Source organism: Hyperolius riggenbachi, chromosome 2 (assembly GCF_040937935.1).
Source record: "Hyperolius riggenbachi isolate aHypRig1 chromosome 2, aHypRig1.pri, whole genome shotgun sequence".
Classification (NCBI taxonomy): domain Eukaryota; kingdom Metazoa; phylum Chordata; class Amphibia; order Anura; family Hyperoliidae; genus Hyperolius; species Hyperolius riggenbachi.
In genome coordinates this window covers 247780472-247790556 of record NC_090647.1, presented here as the reverse complement: position 1 = coordinate 247790556, position 10085 = coordinate 247780472, and the positions used below count along the sequence as shown (strand labels likewise).

At 45.5% G+C, this 10085-nt stretch overlaps 1 long non-coding RNA gene across 1 annotated transcript; it reads right to left on the bottom strand.

Moving 5' to 3' along the window:
- Positions 1–1199: 1199 nt before the first annotated feature.
- LOC137544271 (uncharacterized) lies at positions 1200–9436 on the bottom strand. The gene is made up of 3 exons (XR_011025804.1): positions 9261–9436; positions 1572–1659; positions 1200–1373 (listed from the first exon to the last, which is right to left on the bottom strand). It is a non-coding gene; the product is annotated as an uncharacterized lncRNA (long non-coding RNA).
- Positions 9437–10085: the final 649 nt, after the last annotated feature.

Here is a 10085-nt window from a genome sequence, read left to right as displayed (position 1 = left end):
CCATCGGGGTAGGAGGGGTAAGGTTAGCAATGGGGGGGGATAAGTTTAGGTGGGTGGTTATGTTTAGGCATCGATAGTGGGAGGGTTCAGTATAAGAATAGGCTTAGGCTAAGCTGTAGTAAAATATCGGTATTTAACCACTTCCCTACTAAGGGTTTTTTTCCCTTCTAGACCAGAGCAATTTTCATCTGTCAGCACTCCTCCCGTTCATTTGCCAATCGCTTTATAGCTACTTATAACAATGAAATTATCTACATCTTGTTTTTTTCACCACCAAATAGGCTTTCTTTGGGTGGTACATTCTGCAAATAATGATTTTATTCTAAATGCATTTTAATGGGAATAATAAGAACAAAATTGAAAAAATGTATTATTTCTCAGTTTTCGGCCATTATAGTTTTAAAATAAAATGTTCTACTGTGGATAAAACCTAAACATTTTATTTATTTGTACCTAGTACAATGTATGGCGCCAATATTTTATCTGCAAATAAAAGTGATTTTTTTTTCCGTTTTGCATCCATCACTAATTAAAAGCCCATATTTTCAAAAATAACAGTAATATACTGTCAGGACATATATATTAAAAAGTTCAGCACCTAAGGTAACTATTTATGTATTTTTTTGAACTTGTCATTTTTGTATTTTTTTATATGCAATTTTTTTTGGGTAACTATGGGAGAGTGGGGGAGGTAGGGGGTTAATTTTAATGGTATATATGTTATTTTTTTATTAAATAAAATGTATGTAGGTGTAATTTTACTATTTGCCCACAAGATGTCCTCACGCATTTTCTTCCTGTCCCATACTAATAGCACGCGAACAGGAAGTGTAATGCGTGTAAGTGTAATTTTGTTTTGTTACATTGACTGCAGGCATCTCATTGATGCCAGTGATCATTGACAGGGATCGTGGCGAGGGCCGTCTATCTACACACATGTGCGGGAACTGAAGTCCTGCAGTAGATATACTGCCACAGGAAGCGAAAGTGGTTAATACAGATATTTTACTATCGTTTTTTCCACTAGAAGAGTGGTAAATTTACCAATATTCTACCTTTGGCTTTTCTGGGCATTGAAATTTCTGGGCACCCTTTTTGATGTACAAGCTGTTTGTGCAGATTTTTTTTTTCTGTATAAATAAATATGCTAGCACATTAGGATATCAGTGTTTTAAATTATGAAACTGAAATAACAAGCATTTTTCCACTCTTTTTTGCACCTCTTTAAGAACCTGTAATGGAATACCATTCAGATAAAAACGAGCAGACATTTTGTCAGGTACGGAAGTATTAATAGAAGACTGTTCATCTAGGTTCAGCATGAGGACGAAGGTTGATGGACGACCAAAGTTCGTTCATGGGTTTCAACAATCCTATATGGACAAAGGAATTATTGTCTGTTAAGCTGTGGAGCACTAAAGAACAGCAGCAATCATCTATATTAGGCTGGGCCCAACTGTCCCGTAATCTTTAATTCCCCAAGAGCTAAATGTTCTTTTGTTCAGCCAGTGATTAAAGCAGAGTACATAAAAGTGGTGATATTGTGCTTATGATTTATCGATGCTATTTACCTCTTGCCTTTGAGAGATTTATAAACTCCATGTACTCTGTAGCATGTAGCCAATACATGTTCCCACAGTGAAGGTCGCCTGTTTAAGACTATAATAAAGGAAAGCTAGTTAGGTAATAAAAGACTGCAATGTTTGGCCTTGTAAGTATCTAACTCAGTATATGCCACAATTATCTTGTTATGCATAGGAACAGCGAGTTGCTAGAGCATCACTGGCTTGAAAACTGTAAATGCTTGTCTTTCACATTAGTGTTGACTCATGTGAGAGCATCATCACTCATCTGAAGGGAAGATATTTGCATATTTAGAAGTCAGTCATTTCAGCGCATGTGGACAGTGCGCACTGGCCTTGCTAAGACATTAGATTAAGGAATTGTTCCATCAGTGTAGAAAATGTAATGCTAGATAGTTGATAAAAATGCCACAAACAGTTTCTGTGTTGTACTCTCTTCATCCACCATTATGTCACAACATCCCCTAATCGCTTCATAGGAGTGAATTGATAAATGATGAATCTGTTTCTCATAGGTTATATATGCGAAAATAGACACAGGTAGTATGAAGCATGTTGGAAGTATAGAATGAAAATTCAAAATTGCCAGTAATTTAAAACAATTTTCAGGAACATTTGCAGCTGAAAGGTTAAACAAGTGATGTACATAATAAGCTAGTCATAGTTCACTTTTAAAGAAGTGTGTGATTATCATGTCTATGGGAACCCATTGTATTCACATAGCACACCCATCTCATAATTAAGGGTGCTTTCACACTATGTGCCTTGTGCAATTACACAACACGCTACCGCATGTTAAAGTGGTATTGTCACCATAAAAATCAAATTTCAACAGCAACTGGTCTGAGTGTATTAAGTGATAAAGATGCTAATATTGCATTCAAAACTTGCAAAACTTTTTCTGCTGTTATGGTTTGTAGTTATCACAAACTTTAGGAGAACTGTCCCTATTGCCAAATAGTGCCAAAGAGTTGAATGCTGGGAGTTATTTTTATCTCTATAATATATTCCTCCTCTTCCATTTATTTCCCTGCCTAGCTGATTACTTGTGTTTACAAGCAAGGCTGAGGTGACTCAGTGATTGGATGTGTAAATAAAAAAAAGACAGTGCAGTTGTTAGTATACACCTCAGTGGGAGTGTCTGAAGACTCTGGGAGGAGGGCAGCTAATGAATACACAATGAGCAAGAGAACGGAGGGGGGGGGGGGGAAACAAGAGTCAGGGAGGATATGATGTCAGCATTAGCTTGGCAAGGCCACTGCCTAGAATAGGATTTTCTGCTTTTCCTTTATAAAATTCACAAGAATCATTACGTGGATAGCACAATACATCTGTTATGTAAGTAGAAGTAGTATTTATCTACTTATATATGTGTTTTCTATTTCTAGGTTAACATGGGTGTCGCTTGTTCTTTAATGCACCTCCCATACCACTGTATTGGCATGCCTATGCCTCTGCATTGAAAATACCTTGCCTACATAGGGCTTGATTCACAAAACGGTGCTAACTGTTAGCACACTTTGAAAAGTGCTTTGCGCAAAATTTCGCGTGTTAACGGTTATTGCGTGAAAAAATTCGCGTTTGCACGTTAACGCGAATTTTTCGTGCGTTAACTGTCACGTTCGCGGTAAGAAATTTGCGTGTTCGTGCAAAAAACTTGCGTTAATGCGCGAAAACATTTTTTCCGCGCAATAACCGTTTTTCGTGCGAAACGCGATTTGTAATACGCGAAAAGCCGTGCTAACTGCTGTGCTAACAGTTAGCACCGTTTTGTGAATCAAGCCCATAGTGTTTCTGGATAGCAAGTTTGAAAATATGCCTGTTCCATAGCATTTGGCCATTCTATAATAATATGTGGATTTGAATGCACCAGTGTGCAGTGAGCTATGTGCAAGTTATAGGGCATGCCTTATGCATATTGTGAGCCTGCCCTAAACATGTACAGTAAACACGGGAGATGGAGTTATGCCACATAATTTTGCAGAAGGGGAAATCATGTAGAAGAAGAATAAAATGGTAGTGACACATGATCAATCTATAAGTCTCTGATAGGCTGGCTATAATCACATATGTATGTATCGCTTCTGCTTCCTGTGTTCAATAACCTCTGCTCTGGGCTCTTAGGCCTCTGCTCTTAGGCCTCTGCTCTTAGGCCTAGCTAAATGTGTGCCTAACAAAATGAAAAAGCACGCGGCATGCGGTAGGATGTTCTCGGAAGCATTATAACACAGCACACGGGAATGCACACTGTAGTGTGAATGATAACATGAAATCTATAGACTTTCATACTACCTGAGTTGCGGACAGTATGTGCGGTGCATCGTGACGGACAGCAACACACATAAGAGTGATTGAACCCTGCGCCATTTTCAAGCATTGCCAAAGTTTGCATCATCTTCCATCTCCACATTGTGAGAAGCAATTACTTAGAAAAGATTGAAAGTTGGTTATTAGAAAGAAAGGAATGGGCTCCTGCTTAACTACCTAACGACCGCTTCATGTCAATTGGTGTGAACGTGGCGGCAGCCCCAAGACTGCCTAACGCCAAATGACGCGCATCTCCACTCTGTCATCAGTCCAGACGCGTATCTACCAGCATGCACATATGTCATTTGCCCTGGGCGCCCGCTTCTCCAGACAACTAGGGGCGCAGACTGACTATATCATTCATAGTTATCACATGCGCCGTCATTAGCAAGTGATCGGCACCTGATTTCCTCTATCACATCAGTTGTATACAGCCACGCTAGAAACAGCCTCCTTGTATTTCCTGCAGAAGCCCCGCCCAGAATTCTCCGCCTTCTCCAGTCTGCTGTGTGAGTGAGATCAGATGTGCACAGCATGGCACTCAGTCTCTGCCCACAGCCGCAGCCTCCTCTTTGAGCCCGCCCACTGCACACCACAAAAGGAAACATCCTGTACTCCTAAGTTACTAGGTGTATGTAAATAGGATAGGATAGGGGGGGGGGTGTCTTGTAGTGCTGTGTGTGTGGTGTGGCTGGGACTTGTAGTGCTGCGTGTGTGGTGTGGCTGGGACTTGTAGTGCTGCGTGTGTGGTGTGGCTGGGACTTGTAGTGCTGCGTGTGCGATGTGGCTGGGACTTGTAGTGCTGCGTGTGTGGTGTGGCTGGGACTTGTAGTGCCGTGTGTGGTGTGGCTGGGACTTGTAGTGCCGTGTGTGGTGTGGCTGGGACTTGTAGTGCTGTGTGTGTGGTGTGGCTGGGACTTGTAGTGCTGCGTGTGTGGTGTGGCTGGGACTTGTAGTGCTGCGTGTGTGGTGTGGCTGGGACTTGTAGTGCTGCGTGTGTGGTGTGGCTGGGACTTGTAGTGCTGCGTGTGCGGTGTGGCTGGGACTTGTAGTGCTGCGTGTGTGGTGTGGCTGGGACTTGTAGTGCTGCGTGTGTGGTGTGTCTGGGACTTGTAGTGCTGCGTGTGTGGTGTGGCTGGGACTTGTAGTGCTGCGTGTGTGGTGTGGCTGGGACTTGTAGTGCCGTGTGTGGTGTGGCTGGGACTTGTAGTGCCGTGTGTGGTGTGGCTGGGACTTGTAGTGCTGTGTGTGTGGTGTGGCTGGGACTTGTAGTGCTGTGTGTGTGGTGTGGCTGGGACTTGTAGTGCTGTGTGTGTGGTGTGGCTGGGACTTGTAGTGCTGTGTGTGTGGTGTGGCTGGGACTTGTAGTGCTGCGTGTGTGGTGTGTCTGGGACTTGTAGTGCTGTGTGTGTGGTGTGGCTGGGACTTGTAGTGCTGCGTGTGTGGTGTGTCTGGGACTTGTAGTGCTGTGTTTGTGTGTGGTGTAGCTGGGCTGGGACTCTTAGTGCTGTGTGTGTGGTGTGTCTGGGACTTGTAGTGCTGCGTGTGCGGTGTGGCTGGGACTTGTAGTGCTGCGTGTGTGGTGTGGCTGGGACTTGTAGTGCTGCGTGTGTGGTGTGGCTGGGACTTGTAGTGCCGTGTGTGGTGTAGCTGGGACTTGTAGTGCCGTGTGTGGTGTGGCTGGGACTTGTAGTGCTGTGTGTGTGGTGTGGCTGGGACTTGTAGTGCTGTGTGTGTGGTGTGGCTGGGACTTGTAGTGCTGTGTGTGTGGTGTGGCTGGGACTTGTAGTGCTGTGTGTGTGGTGTGGCTGGGACTTGTAGTGCTGTGTGTGTGGTGTGGCTGGGACTTGTAGTGCTGTGTGTGTGGTGTGGCTGGGACTTGTAGTGCTGTGTGTGTGGTGTGGCTGGGACTTGTAGTGCTGTGTGTGTGGTGTGGCTGGGACTTGTAGTGCTGCGTGTGTGGTGTGTCTGGGACTTGTAGTGCTGTGTGTGTGGTGTGGCTGGGACTTGTAGTGCTGCGTGTGTGGTGTGTCTGGGACTTGTAGTGCTGTGTTTGTGTGTGGTGTAGCTGGGCTGGGACTCTTAGTGCTGTGTGTGTGGTGTGTCTGGGACTTGTAGTGCTGCGTGTGCGGTGTGGCTGGGACTTGTAGTGCTGCGTGTGTGGTGTGTCTGGGACTTGTAGTGCTGTGTGTGTGGTGTGGCTGGGACTTGTAGTGCTGTGTGTGTGGTGTGGCTGGGACTTGTAGTGCTGTGTGTGTGGTGTGGCTGGGACTTGTAGTGCTGTGTGTGTGGTGTGGCTGGGACTTGTAGTGCTGCGTGTGTGGTGTGGCTGGGACTTGTAGTGCTGCGTGTGTGGTGTGTCTGGGACTTGTAGTGCTGCGTGTGCGGTGTGGCTGGGACTTGTAGTGCTGCGTGTGTGGTGTGGCTGGGACTTGTAGTGCTGTGTGTGTGGTGTGTCTGGGACTTGTAGTGCTGTGTTTGTGTGTGGTGTAGCTGGGCTGGGACTCTTAGTGCTGTGTGTGCGGTGTGGCTGGGACTTGTAGTGCTGTGTGTGTGGTGTGGCTGGGACTTGTAGTGCTGTGTGTGTGGTGTGGCTGGGACTTGTAGTGCTGTGTGTGTGGTGTGGCTGGGACTTGTAGTGCTGTGTGTGTGGTGTGGCTGGGACTTGTAGTGCTGTGTGTGTGGTGTGTCTGGGACTTGTAGTGCTGCGTGTGTGGTGTGTCTGGGACTTGTAGTGCTGTGTGTGTGGTGTGGCTGGGACTTGTAGTGCTGCGTGTGTGGTGTGTCTGGGACTTGTAGTGCTGTGTTTGTGTGTGGTGTAGCTGGGCTGGGACTCTTAGTGCTGTGTGTGCGGTGTGGCTGGGACTTGTAGTGCTGTGTGTGTGGTGTGTCTGGGACTTGTAGTGCTGCGTGTGCGGTGTGGCTGGGACTTGTAGTGCTGCGTGTGTGGTGTGTCTGGGACTTGTAGTGCTGTGTTTGTGTGTGGTGTAGCTGGGCTGGGACTCTTAGTGCTGTGTGTGCGGTGTGGCTGGGACTTGTAGTGCTGTGTGTGTGGTGTGTCTGGGACTTGTAGTGCTGTGTGTGTGGTGTGGCTGGGACTTGTAGTGCTGCGTGTGTGGTGTGTCTGGGACTTGTAGTGCTGTGTGTGCGGTGTGGCTGGGACTTGTAGTGCTGCGTGTGCAGTGTGGCTGGGACTTGTAGTGCTGCGTGTGCGGTGTGGCTGGGACTTGTAGTGCTGCATGTGCGGTGTGGCTGGGACTTGTAGTGCTGCGTGTGTGGTGTGGCTGGGACTTGTAGTGCTGCGTGTGCGGTGTGGCTGGGACTTGTAGTACTGCGTGTGCGGTGTGGCTGGGACTTGTAGTGCTGCGTGTGTGGTGTGTCTGGGATCTGAAGTGCTGTGTTTGGGATCTGAAGTGCTGTGTGTGGTTTTCATTTGTCACTTGGGGGGGGGGGGGGAAGGCCTCACACTACCTGCAATTGTCACTTGGGGAAGCTGCATTTATAGCTTGGGAGGCCTCACATTAGCTGCATTTATCACTTGAGGGCCTCAGTCAGGCCATGCACACCCTGCCCACTACCACAACCCCTCCCCCCAATGAAAAATACCTACCGAGTTAATGACTCCACCCGTCTGTAAAAAAATTGTCTACGTTCTTTAACCTTTTGTCCAGGAAAAATTGCATCAAACCCCCGCCGCCCCCCCCCATTCCCAAAAGGGGCGCAATTTAATTGCTTGCCATGGGCGCCGTCATCCCTAGATACGCCTCTGCAGTCTCCCAGCAGCAATCTCCGCTAGGAGACTGTTAGGGCTGGTTCAGATGGACGTTTGGAGGCGTTGCGTTCGTTGGCGTCGCGTTCAGCAGCGTTCGTGTGCGTTTGGATGCGGTCGCGTTTTTTCTTCCCCTAGGGGGACATTAGCCGTCGCGGTTAACCTCCCCTGGAAGCTACATGTAGCTTCCAGGGGCTGCTTGAACGCCAGGGAAAATCGGGACCCAAACGCCGCGTTTGTGTAAACGCGCTTGAAAGCTTGGTACAAACGCTCCCATTCACTTGAATGGGAGCGTTTAACACCAAGCCCTGAACGCTGGCTGTAAATGCTCTGCAAGCGTCCGTCTGAACCAGCCCTTAGAGTGTGAAACTGCCATCTATTTACATTGTACAGCACTGAGATCTAAGGCAGCGCTGTACTGGGTGTGTCACGGCTGTCCCCTCTGGAGGCACAAAGGTGATCGTCTATGACAGCCGATCGCTGTGATTGGCTGGCAGGGGAAGAGAGGGGCGGGTAGAAAAAATTTTTATATTTATTTTAAAAAAAGATACAAATAAAAATAAATAAATAAACATGCTGGCAGGGATCAGAGCCCACCAACAGAAATCTCTGTTGGTGGGCAGAAAAAGGGGGGGGGGGGGAATCACTTGTGTGCTGAGTTGTACAGCCCTGAAGTGAGGTGTTAAAGCTGCAGCGGCCTAAATTGTAAAAAATTGCCTGGTCACTAGGGGGGTGTAAGCCCACGGTCCTCAAGGGGTTAAATAGACCGTAATGCACCCAACTCCACCAAGTGAGAATATATACTAAACACTTTATCAGCACAATTCTTAAAAAAAGAGGATTATATACCTACCTAGATGAACTATCTAGTGCAAAAGTATATTGTCAGAAAGATAGATAACACTAAAGACCCATTAATACACAGAACAATGTGGATGTTGAATATGTAATGACATAAAACAGAATACAAGAGAGGAACCAGAGTTGGACCATCTGTTATTGAATTATGATTTTTCCAATTATAGCAGCAGTTCTAATAAAAATAGCATATTTGAGAAGAAGGAAGAGGGAGAAACTATATACAGGTAAGAGATGGTTAATTACTGTGAGAAGGACCTAAGGGTGCTTGAAATAAAAAATCAGTGCTTGAAAGCAATGGCTAGACTAGATTGAGTTAACTTTGTGAAGAAAACCAGGATCGTGGAGTGTCAAGAGGAAAGAGAGAAAGAGAGAGCACTAAGTGGTACTTGAACCACTATATACATTATTGTTTTCTGATCACTTGCTTAATTGGCTTATTAATATAAAGAGTATTCCCATTCTAATGCAATAAAAGAAAATAATGAGTTGCAATAAACTCAAAGCCATCCCTTGCAATCTTATTATCCTTCCTGTAAAAGTAATTACTAAACTACATGTAAATGTGGTAACATAAGTCTTAGCCTCCTTTGTTTCCCCAACGTTATCATAGAATTAGCACTTGTTTAAAGCAGCATTGAACTTACATAATGAAAATGAAGCTAACTGTAATGATGCACATGCATCCTTCTTTAGCCTTAAAGGAAACATGAGATGGTACACTGTGTCTGATTTATATTGACCTGGGGCATCCTCCAGCTACATGTGGACTGTGGGCTCCCTCGCTGTCCTCCATAGCGGCTCTGTTGTGCCGTAGAAAGCTCTGATAGTTTGGCTTGTCACGAGCGGTCAGGGCTCTTCTGCACATGCCCAGGCCAGCCGTGCACCCCAGTTGCACTCCTATGGCCAAGAGTGTTCTGCATCTGTGTGAAAAAAACATCAGATAAATACCCTGAATCAATGCTGCCAGGAATTACCTAGTAATTATAGCCATGCACATCATTCAATGCAAAGGAAGCATCCAAGCCCCCTTTGAATGCAGATATAGAATGTGCCATAACTACCTTCTGTAGTAATACATTCCACATGTTAATCACTGTTACTGTAAAGAATCCTTTCCTAAATAAATAGACAAAAGATTTGCCAATTGTAGTAGCAGTTTTCCTCCATGTGCAGATCATGTCCCCTAGTCCTTTGCAGAAGCCTATGGACAAAAAGCTGATCTGCCAAGCTTTACTATTGCCCTCTGATGTACAGTATTTATATGTTTATTAGATCTCCTCCAAGGCATCTTTTCTCCAGACTAAATAAAGCTGTATTGGTATGTGAGACCTTCCATCCTTCTGATCAATGTTATTGCTCATCTCTGTTCCCGCTCCAGAACTGCAATGACCCTCCTGTAATACGGTGCCAAGACCTGTATTGCATATTCCATTAATGGCCTTACAAAAGAGCTAAACAGAGGCAGCATTATGCTATCATCCCAAGTTTTTATTTCCCTTTTAATGCATCCCAAAATGTTATCATTGAGCCCTACTGTTAGTTTCATTTTAATTGTGTTAGTTCAG